This window comes from Nyctibius grandis, chromosome 13 (assembly GCF_013368605.1).
Source record: "Nyctibius grandis isolate bNycGra1 chromosome 13, bNycGra1.pri, whole genome shotgun sequence".
Taxonomy (NCBI): domain Eukaryota; kingdom Metazoa; phylum Chordata; class Aves; order Nyctibiiformes; family Nyctibiidae; genus Nyctibius; species Nyctibius grandis.
Window position 1 is genome coordinate 5,818,096 of NC_090670.1, and position 19,779 is coordinate 5,837,874.

At 35.0% G+C, this 19,779-nt stretch overlaps 1 protein-coding gene across 4 annotated transcripts in view; it reads left to right on the top strand.

The window, feature by feature from the left end:
* Positions 1–19,779, top strand: part of DIAPH2 (diaphanous related formin 2) — a 214,441-nt gene that overhangs the window by 152,134 nt on the left and 42,528 nt on the right. The window lies entirely within an intron of this gene.

The window sequence follows — 19,779 nt, forward strand, 5'->3', positions numbered from 1 at the left end:
AACTCAGCATATTCTTTGTGATCATGGATTTTTTAACTTGGTAGCTCTATCTTCAGATAACTGTGGGCTCTAAGATATGACAAGGGCTCCTATTGTGTTTGAAGTGGCATTTAACACATTGTTGCACAAAGTATGTTTGTCTTAATCCTTAAAACCGTAAGTATAATTAATTTCTTGTAGGTGGCACTGTGAAAAATATTAGCTGCTTATATCAATAAGAGTTTGGGCGTATAGCTGACAGTCTTTTTCAAGCACTTTGGTTGGAAGTTATAGTGTGTGTAGTCATAAAAGTCAAATTACAATAAAAAAAGTATCTTTACTTTCTAGAGGGAGACAATAATATTGTACTGAATTTAGTCTGATTTACTGGTTTAGTCTGAACAATTATTGCTTCCTGTAAATATAGTTTTGAGAAAACTTGAGAAAAGCCTAAGCAACTGCAGTGTTTCCTCTATTCACTTCTCTTCTGCTTATGATATGCCAGTTGTGTACAGTTAGTGAACTGCATTTACTCTGCATTTACTTTTCATCAAAACTCATGACAGTATACTGTATTTTGCAATTTTTCATTTAAAACGTCTTATGGTAAAAAATACAGTCTTAAAAATTTAGTCTTAAAAATTGTAGTTATTTGGCATGAAATCAAAAGCTTATGTCGGTTATTTGCTGGTAAAGGTTTGGCAAAATTGAGTCATCTTATTTTATAAACAAGCCATGTATATCTATATCAACCTCAATGAGCTGGGGTTAGTTTCATGTTGGTTGATTATTTTTGTTAGAGGAACAGAAGAGTAAAGGCAAATTCTACCCTCTTTCATCTAGCTAGCAAAGATGGTATATAATTATTTTTAATTTGCCATATGCCTGATCTTATGGAAAAAAATAAAAATAAGTTACATAATTTGTTCAAACTAGGACATTAATTCTGCTACAGTTCCAGTATCATTCTTAATTCAGAGCTTGTTTCTGCTCTCAGATCAGAACTGAAAGAATTCCTCGATCAAAACGTGTTTTTATTCGTATCTTGAGAAATATCAATGTGGGAGATGGTATCTTTGCGTAGTGGCTTGGAGAGATTTGTCACCCAGCGGTGACAAAGAAAAGCTTCCCAGGGACCAGAGGAGATTGCACAAAATCTGCTGCATCTGAGAAAGCCAAGGAGATGACTGAACCCAGGTCCAAAAACAGTGACTCCCCTGCAAAAATAGGGGGCAGAGCTAATGAAAAATTCCTTTTATTTCTCTTCTGTTTCGTATAGTCACTTTGACTTCTGTATATTTGAAATTTCATTGTGTCAGTTTCTGTTCTAGTGGGGTCTGACTTTTAAATTTAAGGAGCTGATTGACTTGCGGAGCTTCCTGTGCGAAAAGATCTAGGTAATCTGTTTCCAAGCTCTGGCCAACTGTAAGTCTTCTCATAAGTGGATAAGACCATTATGTAGAGTTCTCAGGAGGCAGCTAAAAATTTAGACAAGAGGCAGTAAACGTTAGTCCCAGTCAAGTATCTGATTTAAACTATTATGTAAATTTTCTCATGTGATTTAGGAACATACACGACATCTAGTCAGTAACTTGTCTACAAACCAGAAGACACTTAAAAATATGGCTATGACATCTCTAACCAGTAAACTATAGCATTAAAAAAGCAGGGACCTTGTTTACAAACTTCGTATCTCTCCTTACAAAATTGAAGGGACAATGACAGTTTTTTCATTGGTATGAACAATAGACTCTGAGTGTTCTGGAGAGTTTAATCCAGTGAGATTTTAATAAACAGTTAACTCCATGCCTCCTATGGTTCAGCAGAAGGAAGAAAAAAGTAAATAAAAGCTATGGAAAGAACAGGTTGGGGGATTTCTGGGCTTTCTGGGTCATTTGGTTGTGATTAGCAAGCATATAGCAAATGGTATGGTGCTGTCTATACACGGGGCACAATGTAGGAGTGTTCTGTACATTAATGATAGCTTGCTGCACTGTCTCTGTAATTAGCGTGTGTTCTTAACGCACAACAACAACAAAAAAGGTGCTGCTATTTTGAAAGTTAGACTTGTACAGCAAAGTTGGTAGCTGTCACAGTCTGAGAAGAAAAATTGTTGTTTTCTGCCTGTTTGGACACAGATTTCATTTTTGTGTGTCACTTATAACTGGTATTTTACATCTAGTGAGGAGAAAAAATGACTTTGGCTTGCTTACTTTTTGCAGTTTTATTAATTACTTGATAACAGGTAGCCCCTACAGAAAACCTAAAACCAAAACAAACTAAAAACTCACAAAATTCTAAGAAAATGCCCCAAAAAAACACTCAGTGGTACAGTAAGTTCACTTGTGTACATCTTCATGCATGTGCTATAGATCTGTCTTGTTGCAAACTTGCTTATTCTGTTTGCACCTACTCAGGGTGAAAATGAAAACTTTAGAAGGTTACAACCCTCTCAGTGGTTGCAACTAGTAGACCATGAAAATTTGGCTTTTGTTGTATTTTCTTCCAGTGGTTTCACAGAATAAATTTAACTCAAAGGAGAAAACTGTAGCATCACTACTAGTGACATTCTTGATCAGTTTGGCTCAAAATTTAAAAAAAACCCACAACTTGCCAGAAGAAAAACCTCTGCAATGGCATGTGTTCACTGCTAGCTTTAGGTGAGTAGGTTGGACCTAGGAGGGATCATTTCATTTGAGTAACAGAGTTCCAGTTACTGCAGGCCTACAGCTACCCCAGAAGAGTGTCATTCTACCAAAGATACTTGTTCAATTAGCCTTTTTTACAGAGGTCCCTGGTGTACCTTGTAGCATATATTTGTGCTCCCATGGTCATGTCTTTAAAATATTTAAAGAGTAAGAGGCAGACTGACTGGGTAAGAGATGGAGATAGGGAGGGAATGGTGCTCTGCTTGTCTAGAATGGGAGCCCTATGCAAGGGGAACTACTCAGTATTGCAGTTTTCCTACTGGGCAAAAAAAATTTGGTGAAATGTACAGACAGGTTTGGAAAAGTAAAACTCATTTAAAATATGTTTACCTGCATTGTTTTTGTTTGTTTGCTAAGCCTGTAAATGAAAAGCTACACTTTAATGGGTTACATTGTAACTATAGGCTTTTCCAGTAAAAATCTTTTTGTTATAAGGTCATGGAAGTAATAATAAAAAATTCCTCTTCCAGTTTTTCATTCCATTGTACTCTTACGCATTCTTTGATATGTAGGCTTTTCAATGTGAAAAAAAGTGTCTGTGTGGTTTCTTTCTCCCAAGCTTATTACTGCATCTTTATTGTTTCTAGCTACTGTATTTTAAGGATAAAGTTTGCCCTTTCAGTAGATTGCTTTGCATATAGAGTCTATAAAATAATAATTAGAAATCAGTTTCTAGAAATGTTGCTTCATCTTTCAAAAATATACTTTATTTTTGCAAGTTTGCTGATATTGGAATGAGAGTATGATAAAGAACGGTATTAGCTGGCATTCATCACAGGGTACCAGTGTAAAATGTGTGTCCAGCACTACTATTGCACCAATTATCCCTGACCTTTTTTTTCTGGCCTTGGGGTATGATATTATTAAGGAAGACTGATTCAGGAATATTTTCTCTCTAATGTTAGCTTAAGCAAATTTCTGCACAGTGCTAACTGTTCGGTTAGAGTTCTTTCTGTTAAGCTGCTAAATTTTTTGCTGTGGAATTTAAGGTGGTTTTTTTTTCAGAAATGTTAATAACTAGTGCCCTCTCCTATATATCCGAACTATTGCAACTGCAGTGGTAATATGTGCTATTATTTCTATAATCTTTCACTACCGGAAAAGCATTGCTATAAAGAACACACATGCAGGTTCTTTCTGCTTCAGATTTCAGTATAAAGTATATTTATCAAGTATTTACTGTGGTCTCTTAGTACACTTGTTTTGGGTTATTTTTTAAGCCATATATCAAAATCAAATCAGTACAGTGAGGTGGATAGTAGGCACAATTTAGGAACTTCTGAATTTGATTTTATTGAGAGTTGCTACACTGTCATTACTATTTCCATATTAGCAGTACACCTTGAGAGAGAAGGAGAAAGAATGAATGTCCTTTGTTCAGTTTCAACATCTAATTTGAATCTTTTATGCAAGCCATCTGAGTGCTGCCACCACTTGTTTGACTTTAATGTTGAGGCAATGGAATATTACTGCTTTTTAATGACTTTTGATAATTTTCAGATGACGTTCAGATACTTCCTTTAAAATATGCTTTTTTAAAAATAAAAAAAAAAGTAGGTGCATATTTTGTATCAAAGTTCATCAAAATTCTAATAAAAATGCTATAGTTTTAGGAATTTTGTGTCTTCTGTTTGAAGACATAGCGATGCTGGAAGTTAAAGGTTGACTTCTATGTTTCTCTTTGCACTGATTTTATTAAATAAATTCTTGAGAGTTAGTTAGGTTTCTGGGTGCACAGTCCTTATTTACCTAAAATGCATTCAAATAAGTCTTCAGTCAAAGCATATCTGCTTTACTGAAAGCATTGTGAATCATTTTGTATGTGGCAGTTTTGGAAATAAACTGATTTTGGCATGCTTATATCTGTCTGTGAATTGATGAGAAGATTTATCAGTGTTAAAATCCAAAAATGTGGTAGGTGCACTTTTAACAGATCATGATTTGTGCTCAACTAAAATGGTGTTTGCGTAGCCTTGTTTGCTGTCTTTCAGTTGAACAGCATGTCATTGTCTTTATCATCAAGTGTCTGTTATGAAGTTAGAGATATCCATAATGGACTATAAAAATGCTAATCTCAAGTTTAAAAAAACAATATGTATTTTTAATGTATTTGGTCAGCTTTTAAAATATACTGTGGTAAAGAACTAGTATTCCTATTGTTAAGTTCAGCTAGTATCTCTTAATTTTTTGTTATTTTACTTTGAGAAGCTGAGTGTTTACAAGCATGGTTTGCTACCTCAGTTATATAATGGAGGTGTTCTGCTTACAGTCAGGAATTGTGGACTAATGAGTCTTACACGTATCATCTAAATGCTTCAGAATTATCACAACTATAATAACAAGAGCTAAATGAGGATCGCCAATAATAAATTTACTGGGTTTGCCATAAGGAATTATTGTGAGATTTAAGTTTGCTTTTATTGCTGAATATAAATATGGGTTGTGTAAAGAAAATCTATTTGTAGTACCATTCAAATCGAGTCTTAGCAAATTACTTTAGTCCAGAGAGCTCCATAAACAGTCCCAAAGCTATTTAAAAATAGGTATTTGTGGTATAATCTCTTTTTACTGTGTATGCATTTTTGCTTATGATTTTTGTAATTAAAGGAGTAGTATTAGATAATATATTATTCTGGTGGCCTAGTGTGAAAGCCACAGCTGTAGTATGTGGAGGTTTAACTTGGCATTTCAGAGGAATTTTACTTAAAAGCAGGGTGAAGGAGAAGTTGTGAAAAAGGGAGGGGAAAAAGGAACTAAAGCAGACTTTAACCTCCAGCCTGCTCAGCCTGGGTTCTCCAGGCTTTTAGATGGACAACACCCTTCAGCATGCAGGGAACTAAGAGGCTCTGACAACACCTCATGACCAATAAGTGTATGGACATAAAGACAACAATTCAAGAATTGTATACATTTGAATAATTGTTTTCACCTGTGTTTTTGTGTTAATTAGCCTTCACTGGAGCAAGTATTGAAGATTGATTAGTTGTAAAATTTTACACTGAAAGTATCAGAACATTTTTCAAGTTTTAGCATTTAAAAAAATCACCACTGGTGTTACTTTACTCATCAAATTGTCCTAAGATCCCAAAATATAAAGTTCTCATTTTTTATGACTTAAGACATAGCAGAGTGCCTGTTTCCTTGTGAAGTAAAAAACACATTGCCCATTAATGATGGTGAGAATTACATGGAAGTACTGAGGATTATTCTGCAGCCTCATGACATTTGTAAGTTGCATCATGAAACATCTGAGTTCATGCCAGTCTGTTGCAGGACTGTGCCAGTTGCTTCAGACATTGGAACTGACTTTATATTTATTTCTTTAAAGTTGGTTTTGTCTGTTTCGTCGTAGCACTCTGCAGGTAGCCAGAACAGCTAGAGAGTTCATACAGAGTGTATATTATGGAGTTTCTTTTTCTGAGAGTTAACTTGGCACAGTTGCTTCTGAAGATCTTAAAAGCCTTTAGAATTCCAAAAGCCTTTTTGAATGTCCTACATTGTGAAATGGTTTTTTAGAACTAAAACAAAACTCTTTGGTTTCTGAGAACCGAAGAGTTGTTCATAGTAACCAGCCTCTCAAAAAGAGTAATCCAGAAGGAGGCTGCCCAGTTCACATGGTAGAATTTTGTACGAGTTGGAAGTCACCCACAGTTCTGGATTTTTTTTTTTAATTCACACTGAATCTGAAAACTGTTCTATTTTAATGAGATATGTCTTGCTAGATGTTAAGGCCTATATTTCTAGAGATGGATAGCTGAGTTTTGGCTACATCTGTATGCGGTAGCTGAAGTTAGAGAAATTACTTTTACACACAGAGAAAGGATATTCATGCATTCATTTACCAACTACATGAGTGGCAATGAATGATATGCAAGGCTAACTTAATTTGCATTTGGACATTTGAATTTTCTTTGTCAGTGCTGATGCTGTTATCATGCAATTATTGTGAAACACTTCTATTTGAAAAATTTTCTACTGTAGTACTGTTTACTGAGGTGATGCACATTGGCTTTAATATTTTAATATATATACATAATGAATGTAAAGGAAAGGAAGGAGATGAAAATCACTGTTGCAGTGTATGACTTGGTAGCATATTAATTTAACTGACATTAGGTCAAAATACTTATTTTGCAGATAGGGATGCTTTCTGTTCCAGCCTGTTGTAGTCATGTAGTGTAGAATTGACAGTCCTCTAACCTCAGCATGGAGAGACTGTCCCAGGTTTTTTACTAGTGGTTGTCATCTTGACTGTAACAACTTAATTAGTTTACTTTCTGCAAAGACAATATTCACCCTACTGCTTATGACGTAACAGAACAAATTATGGAAATTTTAATTTTCTAGTTGTATTTGCCCTGAAACCATAGTCTTTTATTTTTCACTTATAGTAGGTTCTCAGTGGTTTAAACTTCTTATCTGGTGCAAGGTTTGTTCATAGAAGCCTAATGAATTCCTGCCCAAGCCCTCTGTGTTTTATTCTGAAGTCAAACAAGTGATGGGTTTAAAAGAGGGTATTGGTGGCATTACTCTGTATTCATTGTGTTGTCTTTATCTGAAAATCTGAAAGCTCTTTACAGAAGTGAGCACTACTCCCTGTTCCATCATTTAACAGATGAGTAAACAAATGCAGTAGTTCTGCCGGCTTCCAAAGCTAGCATAACCTAGCACTGGTGCGCAAAGAGCAGTTTTGCTCTGGCAGCTTATTTTTTGTTTAAGTTTGTAATAAATTCAATGATTCAGTGTCACTTTGTGGCTAGCCCAGATCTTTATTTGACTCTCGAGAGGGTCTGTTGCTCATGCAACAAGCTGTACGTAAGTCCAGAGTCTGTTGCAGGCAGAAGCAGGCCGAACAGCCAGCGAGTCTGAAGCCAGCCAGCTACCAGTCAGTTTTCTAAATGCTCTTTAGATTTGGCTAAGGCAGTGCTGATCCCAGCCCAGTGAAGACCTTTGGAGGCTCTGAAACACTGCACTAATGCAACTGTGTTGGCTTTTGAGTGACCTGCGGTGTAGCAAAGGCAAGTTCATGTCTGCAAAAGACGCAATAGGCATTTCTTTCATTTTTTTTATAATAGTTGAAGGAATAAAAAAAAAAATCTTATATGTGTATCAAGAAAATAAGTTAAAAAGCATTAAGTAGTGTCCTTTTTTATTGATCGTTTAGGAATCCTGATATTATATTTGCATGTAAGTTTTCTTGGGGTTTAGCATGGAATGATGCATTATAATTACAGTGGAATTAGAAAAATGTCTCTGCAGTATTCTTAGTTTAATGCATTTTTCTATAGAGATGTACCTGGAAAGTACAAAGTTGAAATATTCAAACCAGATAGAACCGTGTAGTTCTCAGCTGTCTAGGGAAACATTCAAACTACTGACGTGCATTGGGGGGACAGACTTTTTAGTTGAGGACAGGCTTTTTACTAGGGCCTGTTGCGATAGGACAAGGGGTAACGGTTTTAAACTAAGAGAGTAGGTTCAGACTAGATATAAGGAAGAAATGTTTTACGATGAGGGTGGTGAATCACTGGAACAGGTTGTGCAGAGAGGTGGTAGATGCCTCATCCCTGGAAACATTCAAGATCAGGTTGGGCGGGGCTTATAGTTGAAGATGTCCCAGCTCACTGCGGGGAGGGTTGGACTAGATGACCTTTAAAGGTCCCTTCCAACCCCAACTGTTCTAGGATTCTATGAAAGTACAGCATCACTTTCAATTTAGGGAAGAGTCATATGCAACATACAAGATTCTTTAGCATGGCATCAAATTCTGCTAGTGCAGTGTTTAAAGGGGAAAAAGAAGCTTGTAAGAAATCTAAAATGTTTACTCCATGTGTGTATTTATAAAATCAGGTGGAATTACTTATTGTTCAGTTGATGGAATTGTTCTAGATAATGAGTTTGCTTAATTTAAACAGAGCAAAAGTCCTTACTGAGGGCCAGATGTCAGAGTGAGTGACGAATGCCTAGAATTGGCACTGTTGTGTATAACAGCAGCAATTATGGGACCTGCTGGCTACTGTGCTTGTTACAGACTCTGGGCAATTGCTGCATATCGCATCCTTTTCCTCTCTGGAGCAGACCATGTTTCTGTCTCTTTATAGCTTAAGTATCTTGCTTATTTCCTGCAGAGAAAGAGAAATCTTGTTTTATTTATGTTCAGCTTGTTCCTTGCATACCTTGTTGAGATTTATTGTGCGGTGGGTTTGGTGATGTCTTCGTAATAGGCACCTTCAGCTGTTGGTTGAATGCCTTTTTTAGGTAAGCCAGCTGAGACTAATTTGAGGGTATTACTGTTTTTCTTCTCAAAAGTTTCACCAAGAGGGAAAAAACTCACTTTCCCCCCCGCGCAAGTTTTGTGTTCTACGTAGCATTCAGTGGGTTAGTATTTGGGAGAGCTGAGCAGTTTATATGTATTAATTGATCCCTTATAAACTCTTGACTGTCAATATTTTATTCTATTCACTGACTTGTGTAATTCTCACTTAGCTTAATTTTTACAGAAGACTGTTTCTAGGCAAACATTAATAATTTCTGATGGAAATACACTGTAAGTTATAAGATACTGGTCAAGTTTCAATGTTCCTATTAAGGTTTTCATGCCAAAGAGCAATTTTTAATGTATTTTTAGCATACTAATAAATGATTAAGCTGCCGAACTGGAGAGTACTATTGCAAATACAAGATCAAAGCATGGAAGTCAATGATAGACAACAGGAAATATCATGAAACAGAACAATTTGCCGATGAAAAAGTAGAATAGTTTAGCTGAGGAAGCAAACTAGTCTTAATTAGAGTTGTAGAGAAGACCTTATATGATCTGTGTTATTTTTTTCTATGCTTAAACTTTTGCTATTATTACGATGTTAATCAGAGGCATGCTACCAAAAAACGTACTTTCATCTTTGTAGCTTATTACAAGTGGAAAATTTTACCAATTTGGGGGTATAGCCTGAGTTCAGTTACTTTTAAGCTTCCAGGAATTTTGGATAAGATAATTTTAGGAAGATATTGGCAAGCTGCTGGCTATTTTTATCCTATGGTTTTTTGCATCTTTCTCCAAAGCGTCTTTGGCCATTCATTCATAATATATTGGACTTAAAAGACTACAGGTCTGACTTTTCATGGCAATGCACTTTGTCAGATTAGATTTCCTACTGTTGTGATGCAGGCAAGTTTAAATTTCAGGGAGCATATTGAGACCTGGTCAATCAACATTTTTAACACAACTTCATGTCAGTATCTCCCTTACATTTCTGAAACTGTAGCACAGGTGGTTCCTCTAATTATTGCACACTATTGCCTCAACGTAATGTAGCTGTGCTGTTACATTTGTAATATATGTAGTTCCAAAATCACTCTCACATCTTAAAAACTATCAGTCCTGGTTATTTGTAATACATTTGCATTGCTAGATTGTTTCGGTTTGAATAGTGTTACATTTTAGAGTGCTACAATTAGGGTGAAGTTACTTTTAATGACAAATAAGACCAAATGTGAGATATTGATAATGTAGGTTAATAATAATTCTAATAGTGATGTATTTCGAGTAACTCTAATTCCAAATCCTAGAATGATCTATATTCTGTAAAAACAAGACACCGACTTTGAAAGAGGTAGTTTTCTTTAGTCCTCTTCAAAACATACTGCAGAAGATAACCTTTGATATGATTTGTTGTGTTTGTCTCGCCAGATCTCTGCATATTATACTCCTGTTTTCTTTTTTGGAGGAAAAAGTGATATAGGTTGTAAGACTTTATGAGAATATTATAACAAGTATACCTATCAGTGTGCACTCATCCTCTTTTACCCTCTCATGGATTTCTATAACATCATAATATTGTTATTTAAAAACCATATACATACTGTACAGTGTCTTCCAGATGGATGTCTAAAAATAAACAAGATACTGGAGTTCTTTGTTAGATCTATATTATGTTTACTTCTCATTTTCTGTGTGATTTCTGTATTTTTTTCCTTCCATTTCCTGTTAATGCATTAGGAATTTCTTCTGTTGTTGCGGAGGATTCTATTTAAATAATTATAAGTCAGGTATATAAAATTGTACAGCAATGTCTATGTGCCAGTAACTCCATGAATATATTACTGAAGTGGAATGTCAGCTTTTCTGCATTTTTTCCTACAAATTTAAGTTACAAAGAAAAATAGAGTTATCACACTGAAATAGGGAAAATGTTCAGTTATTATAAGGATTTTTCTCCATTTTAAAGTGAACAGATTTCAAAAATAACGTACTAGGAAAGAAAATATCTTATTGACAGCATTCCCACAGTAGCTTATCTTCCTCGAGTGTTTACAGTGAGGTTTTTTTGGAGAGCTTGGAACTATAGTGATATCATTGGTGGCTTAGGAGTCAATGCCCAAGTTAAAACTTCAGTTCACCACTTATCAGGGGATGTGTGAAGACTCTCAGACTGACCTAACGAACCTTTCAGCCCATAGAAGCTGTCAGTCAGACTAAGCAGACAAAAGAATGTATTTGGGGTTTTTTCCTCACTAAAAGAGAAAGGGAGAAATAATCCAACTTTAAGGGGTACAGCATTTTCCTTCTGTAATCAAGTTATATTGTCAAATTTTGTAGCTTTAAGCTCTGCAAGAATTATGGATAACATAGAATTGGGTGGAGGATACAAAAGGTCCTTATGACTTCATAGAGCATCGTTTGAATTAAGCTGATTTGAGAACAAAACCAAATTTCCCCGTTACTGGGGGCTGATTAAAATTTAGCAATGTATTAAATCCACTCTTTCGTCAGACATTCCAAAGATGCTTCATAATTTCTTTACAGGTAAACACCGCTCATTACAAGGTGGATTTGACAAAAGCATATTTTACTTTAAAATCTTCTTTACTAGAGTGAAAACCTTAAAGGGAGGTTTACTAAAACTTTCATTTCTTCTCCTAATGGATAACCACTCTAAAGGAAGCTAGAATTATATTTATGGAGTCTTTAGAATATGTATTTCTGTTGAAATAATATAGAGTCTATTACTAAGGAATATACATTTCAGAAAAAAAAGATGATCTCTCTTCACTGAAGGCAATAATTTTCTTTTAAAGCAGTAGCAACATATCATCTAAGCAAAGAGAGTTTGAATCTGTTTCTGTGTTGTGCTTAAACTTAGGAAAATCTTTTAAAATGTGTTGTTAAAGAACGGAAGAGTTTTGTAGCAGTGAGGGGAGAGGATTTAGAGGTATGCATAAGCTTTTAAAAAACTGTTTTAGCAGTTTTTTGGAATTGCATTTCTGTTAGAGCTCTTGTTAGAAAAGTAGTTGAAAGGATGAAGCACTCAAAGACAAAGCAATCCAATGGAACATAAAACCTGTAGAGAAATTATTCTTCCTTGTATGGAGATATAGTCCAAGGTCTGCAAAAATTTCTGTAATTCTGGCCACATAAAGTATAATGGAGGATAAAGTTACATCATGAGAGAGAGAAATCATAAAAATATTTTGTACTTGATTGAGTATCAGTTGTCAGGTATTGAAGACATGCTAGGAAGACATGACGTACCACATGAGTACATGTATGGGTGAGCCTGTAGATAGGGACTCATGTCAATGCGTAGCTGACCTTGTCATTTGATATTAAGGCCACACGTTTGCAAACAGCACCTGTGTGTTTAAGTATCTACTGAAACGTTTATCTCTTGCCATACGGGGATAAAATGGTGTGTCAGAGAGAGAGTGCACAAGCACATGTGTACAGATTTGCTGGTAAAAATATTCTGAACAACTTCAATACATTAGAGTCTGTTGGTTTTTTGTTTGTCTTCCAGAATAGCAGAAATGACATGGGTTTTTGCTTTGCTGGCATATCATAGGAACATTTAATGTTCAGAGAGCTTTCTGAAATTGTCTGTATGACTCTCTTTTTGCACTGAAGCTTCACATAATATCAAGATTGTTTTTGAATTATCACTGATAGTTTTCTAGATACAGGTCATTAGATGCCATCCTTTGTAGGTTTTGTTCTGCAGAACTTTGGCAAATCATGCTCTGTATTTTCCTGTGATTGTTTCATACTTGCTTTGTCTACATACCTGCAGTATTATTTTCTTTCAGGATGAATACAATAAGCTCTCATAAATAAAAGTAAAACTTAACATTAAACAAATGATTATAGGGCGGGGCAGATGACTAGCCTGCCTAAACATCAAACATAAAGCACCTTGTGTTTCTTACTAAGCAATTGCTCTTGTATTTGAAACCTCTTAAAGCATCACATTTATTAAGCTGACTTCCAGGGAATTCTTCTCTTGCATGTTAGTCCAGTGCCTGATTTTGGAGTGCGTTCTGCCCTCTGTCAGGACTAACATCTTCGACACGATTTTCAATTCTCTTGTGTGGCTAGAATCCCTGACTTGGAAAAATCTGTTGACATTTTCAGGAAAGCAGGATGGCCATAACTTTACACTGCTAAGGAGTTTTTAAAAAGTTACTTATAAATGGACCTATTAAGGATAGTAGGTAGAGTACATTTGGGAAATACTGTTGGAACAGTTTGTGTTTTTTAGTTTTCTAGCATACTTTGGTAGGGCTTTGGACTACCAGAATTTGAATACGACACAACTTATTTTAACTAAAAGTAGGAGCTTTCCTTAAAATGTGATTATTTTTTCTTCCAAGGATTAAGAAGGAATATAGTAGAATAAACGACAAAAAGCAGAAGTAGAAATAATGCTCAGACTTCCTCAGACCACAACTATACAACATTTTTAGACAGGTCTTTTAAAGTAAGGCCTCAATACGTGACCAGGTTCTTGTCTGTAACTTTATTGGTGTTTTAAGGAGTGCCATGAATCTAGATGCAGGTTGGGTAAAAGGGCTGCTTAGGCTTCAGTGATGTATTTTATGTTCCATTATTCTATTTATAAAATATGAAGATTTATTCCTTCCTAAAACATCATTTTTGCTTGTAAGTGAAAAAAATAGTTTAATCTCAATAGAAGCAGTCTAAAAACAAGAAAGAAAAAAAAAATTGCAGCTCCAGCTATTAACAGGTTGCATTTAATACAGAAATAAGTACCACTGTAGATCACATAAATAATTGTTTTAAATTTGTAGGAATGTTCAGAAGTAGTTGAAATCCTGAACTCAATTATTTGATTACAAAAACAGTGACAAATAGTGACTGAATCTGAACAGGACAGAAGTTCTGTTTTAAAAAAACCCACAACAAACTAACCTTTCATCTACAAATTAAATTAACAGCTGGTGTTCTGTAAAGATTGTACTCGAAATGGAAATACGGAGTGCTCTGATTTATCTTGCTAAAAATGAGCTCAGAAATATGGTTGTATTGATGTAGGTGTTGAAGTGATGTGATGATCTTGAGTGGTAGTAAACAGAAACAGTAGAACTAGGTACTTGAAAGATAAGTAAGTATTGTCAAACAAATGCATCATTATCTGTTGAAGATAAATATGTGCATGCAAATTATGATAGCTGGTACTGGAGTGACCCTTACACTCCTAACCACAATTCACTTTTAGAATTGTTGTGGGTAGTAGGAGAAATCTTTTCCTTAGCTTGAAAATGTTTTGTTTTTCTCTGAAATGCAGAGAGAACTGGAGGCTGCATATTCTTCCTCCTCCTTTCTGTGCTCTTTCAAAAGAAAGAAATATTAATCTGTAAGGAGCAGATACAGAACTCTTAAATTGGACAAATATTCTCCCATCACGGTTTTTGTTTCAAGTGCAATGTTGAAGTTTTCTCTGCTTAGCCAGAAAACAGCTTTACCTCTACTGTTTGTGTATTTCCCATTCTTCTATGAGTGCCTGTTTCACAAGTCGGTAACATAGAAAGGAGGACATTCAGAGAAGTCCAAGGCAGAGTTATAACCACTCTCCTATGGTTAACCAAGCACAGAAGATTTCTGTTTCTTCTTTAACTAATTTCTCACACTATGCTGTGTATACCCTGTTCCAACAAGAATACTTTCATGCCACTGAAAACTGAAAGATAAACATGGTTTTGTTTCTTAAAAATTAATTTTTACTTTCCAAAAGTGTTTCTGTATTTCTGATTTTAGATGAATTTTTTTCACCAGATTTATCTTATAGATTTGAATATCTTTATATGTACTTTTCTCAATTGAAGTTCCTGGTCCCCAATATTTTTTCATTAATTTAGAACCTGATATAAAATACAAAAAGTACTGGAGAATAATATGTGTATAGGACTGCATAACCTTTTGATTTCCACTTTCAACTCTAGTGGAGTAAGCTTTTTTGTGTACATATATATGTGTATATTTTGAGGCTTTTTTTTAATGTTATCTTTTCAGCAAGGGGCTTCATCTTGAACAATTAGGATTAAAAGATTGCATTTCCTGTTTTTTTCAGTTGATTTTTTTTTTTTAAGAAGAAATCTCTCATGTAATAGCTTGCTTTTACTATCAGTATTTCAAGTTAAGTATAAGTAGTACAGGCTTTGGATTTAGCCTTTTGAAAACTATTCAATATGAACTTACTGTAATGATGGGCTAATTAGTTAAAGTTCACTGAGTTTAGCTAAACATACAGTGTTTGATTTAGAGAGATAAATCTGTGGTCTGTCAACCTTTTCAGACATAATCCTACTTTCAACATTATCTGACAGGTAGTCAGCCCGTCAGGCCTGAGGATGTGCTCTGAAGCAGCTCATTTCTTCACTCTTGACTAGTTATTTATTTTATGAAGCATAATTCAGAACTGGCATATGGAAAGTGGGGAGGACCAAAAGAAATGTTCCTAACCTTCCTTTCCTTCTTTCCTGCAGTATGAAATGGTTTGTAGATGTGGCTGCAACTCACATTCCTGTGTTTCAGGATTTTATTCCCATGGCAAAACACACCCAAACGTAATGTGTTTTGGTTCCCGTAAACTATCTCGTAGGGCTGTATATTCTGAAATATATATATTTGACCATAAATAATATTCTGCAAGAAATTTTTGTTACAAATGTTTTTGAATATTTTGCAATGCTCAAATTTTGCATAATTCCAAATTATCCAATATTGCATAATTATAAGATTATAAGAAGATAATCTTAAGAATGTCTTCACAAGAGAGGTACTCACACTCTTTAGCTAAATAAGTTTTTTTGATTCTGCTGGTAATCTAACATACATGTAGATTTTATTTTATTTGAAAGGAAAATGCTGAGTTGTTTCTGAATATCTGTTGTTGCTGCCAGCATACAGAAGGATGAGTTTAAATCAATCATTTATCAAAGGCTGTGTCTCTGTCAGTTGGTAGATATAAGTTGTTGAAACCAGGGTACATGGTCTTCAAATTCATGTGCTGATGGATGCAACATGCTCACTCGGTGAAAGCAGCTTTCTTGAGAGCGCATTAAAGTACCCAGCAGCAAACTCTTTTCACGAAGCTGCTCAAGTAGTTTCATCCAGAAAGAATTTGGCCATAGAAGAGAACTAGGTGTTAAAAAAACCCAAAAGGACCCACAAAGGTATTGTTTAACTACACAGAAGTTTCTAACAATTCTTTGTAGAATTTTTAACATTTTACCAAAGAAATAAATTGTAAGGGACACAAGGGGAGAACGAGTATGTTTTAAGGAGATAATGACCTTGTCTGGATTCCGGTTTACAATTAAAATTAATTTTAAGCAAGTGAATAACTAATCTGAATAACTTGTACAAATTTAAAGCTTATCCTTGAAATATTTGATGGATCTGTAGGCACATGAAAACTATCATGGAGAGCTTTAAAACTGAACATAGCCTCTTTGTTGTCTACAAATGTTTTAATCCATATTTGTGTTTACTATGCACTTGGAGAAGTCCATGTTTTCACAGTGCATGTGCCGTTAATTTGCCTGTCATCTGTTCCAGTCATGGCCAATCTTTTTACCCCATACAGAAAAGCTTGCAATTACATTCTCCTTGGTTTTACATTTTTATGGGCTAAGCAGAAGCAATGGAAGCCTTTCTATGCAAAACTCAGTCACAATAAAACACTCTTTTATACCAGGAACATAAAAGGAAAAATATTGGGGAAAAAAAAAAAAAAAATCTAACCACACTTTTGAAAACTCTCCAAACCAGTAGTTTTCTTACAGCTACGGACTATACAACTAAGTGGTAGTGTGGACCTCATCATCTTGTAAATCCCATTTTTTGTCAGGAAAACATTAAACTATATTTTAAACTACTATGTATATTCATACTTTTACTGACTCCGAGAGGCTGGTACTGCCAGTATTCATGTACAGATGAAGTTACTACTTAGTTATCTGTTATATTAATTACAGTATTAAGTGTTCTTTTTTAAGTGCTGTGTTTTGATATAAGAATAATGGATGTAAGGTCTAATCCCATTTTCAGAACTAAGCTTGTGGATCAGTTTAGTTTGAATGTGATGGGGCATTGTACAGTTCTATATTTGCATGCAGGTATGTGGTCTTTATATGCAGAAAAGTTCAGACTACTTGGTAATAATAAGTCTGTGGGGGAAAAAAAGGGGTTTTTTTTTTAAATGGCAATCACTTGATACTGCTTTTACTTCGGCTCCTGGGAGTCTGTTTGTCCCACTAGAAAAATCTTGGTCTTTCGTGAAGTCTTATTTCCAGGTGTAAGATTTAATTTTGCTTTATCCTTGTGCCTTTTAAAGGCATAGCCTTGTAAATGTCAAGGTAATAGCATATATGAAAAAATCATTTTAAATAGAATTGCCTGTTTGGAAATCAGTCATAGTCTGTTTTACATAATAAGATTTTAATACTATGCAGGAAAAAAACATAATTGCCATCCTCGAGGAGAACCTTTCCAAGTGCTAAAATAGCAAAGGCGTCTGAAGTCACGGTTCAAGTGGTGTCATTAACAGTTCTGGGGTTTGGCAGAGGAGTCTAGGAAGCTTTCGTAGCACTTGTCCATATGATGCCGCTTGGTCCATATGTCCATGGATACCACTAGGTGGTACCGTTAAACCTCCCTTGTTGAGAATATTACAGCTGACTCACAATCAAAGAGTATTTTAAAAGGACCTAAGTAAAGATGTCTGGTTTTTTTTTTGTTTTGTTTTGTTTTGTTTTTTTTGCCTGTGACTGCAGAAGAAAGAAATTACTACCTGCTTGGCTGAAATTCTTCTCACTAAAATAGGCAATACAGTCTTTCCTATACTACCACCCAGATTATCTATACTGGCAATAATGCCAACTTTCAGGTGTACTCCCTCTGGAGTTTTTTTGAGTATGTGTCCCAGTTGCTGTCTAAAATCCACTTTCATAGTATGTAATCAGTTCTCCAAAAAATAATTAAGGCTTTTAATATGAATTGCAGGTTTGGTATGGTTTTGAACCAGTAATGTCAATGAAGGAGAGCACTAGAACTACATTTTTCAAAATCACTTTTTGTATTCATATAGCTTCATTCTCTTCTTAACACAATAATAACTGATACTTCATTGGACAAACCATCAATTTCAAACTATGATTGTGAATAAGGGGTAATACTTCTTTTTTTCTAATTTGCTCTGTTTGCTTGCATTGTCTTATATTTTAGCTTGTATACATGGATGCTTTTATACAGTAATTAATCTTTTAGTACTGTCACAAGGCCATCCTAATTCTAACTGCAAAAACCTGAAACATTACTGTAAATGGAGATGAGTTGTGAAATAATGCAACAGCAGTAAAAAAACAATCACACCTTGAAATTGTGAAACACCTAGTAATGGAAACAGGTGAAGTTTGTTATTGTGCATTTTTTCACAGACAGCAGTGATAGTAGTAAAAGATTAGCAGAAAAGAGAACTTTTATATTGATAGTGGTTCCCTGTCTCATATTTTCTCTTGTGTCTTTGACTTAGCAAAGATGAAGCTTTTCATCTTGGGATCTACACAATGCAGCTGCAGACAGCAGGGGGAAGAGTTTGGTCAAATTGCCACTGTAACAAACATCTATAAAACAAAACAAAAAAAATTACATTACCAATGACAAATCAAAGCTGAAAGTTTGCCTTGCCTGTTGTCATTCATTGCCATTCATATTTAGAAAGCAGACTGCTGTGATAATTGATTTGATGGTCCAGCTTGAGTGGAAGCACTTCTGGGCATAGCAGGCCTCAGAGATGCCAAAAAAGAAGAAAAGGTGGGAATGAAATAATGCACTACTTTCTCCTCAGAGGCATGTGGCCCAGTTTTTGAGAACAGAAAAACATGCTTTAGAAGAAGGAAGAAAAAAACTTAGTAACTCTGTAATAAATACAGAAGTGACCATATAGCCTCAGTCAGATAAAAATAGGCATTCAAACAGAGACAATGAGTGTACATATTTTACTGGCAGGTGAACAATAGGAGAATGCTGTGGAAATAATCTGATTTTTAACAGACTCTGTCTAAGGGAGTACCTTTTTTTGCTGCTTTTTTTGTGTAATGACAAAAGAGGTTCCCTTTCCTAAAAAACAAGAACAAAACAAAACCCAAAAAAACAACACTTAATTTTTTTTTAAGCTTTTCAAAGAGGAACTGATAGTTCAGAAGAGGGAAAAGAAAGCAATTATTGAATCAAAAGGCAATATATGTGTTTGGATTATCTGAACTCCTATTGAGTTTATTTACTTCAAGCAATACGTGATAATGAAGCTTGTCTCTATATTTTTGACTAGGGAGTAGTGTTCACCCATAGCCTCCTGCTGATATGAATAACTTAGGACACTAAAGTGCTAGTTGAGGAAAAAAGTAGATTAAAAAACTTTTGAATTCAATACTTGACCTCTTAATCACGACTGCCAGCTCAACTGTGCACCCTGTCATCAATTTAAAGAACCAAACAAAACCAGATAAAAGACGTGAGCTATCAAAACACAAAACTGTAATCAGAACTGGTTTGTCTTTTGAGAGATGCTTATTTAATGTTAAAAACAGAGTGGTCCTTCAACTTTGTTGAACTCTTTGTATTCATAGTCTTAAATCTTTTATACACAGCAAAGCAGAGGTAACTGAAATTTACCAGTAAAGATTAAAATAGAGGAGCTTGGTGAAGTAGCAGGAGGTTGTAAGTGTGCTCTTCCAGGTCATGTATGAATATTACTATTTCTAATGTTCAGTTTTTGGAAGTACCTTGCCTGCC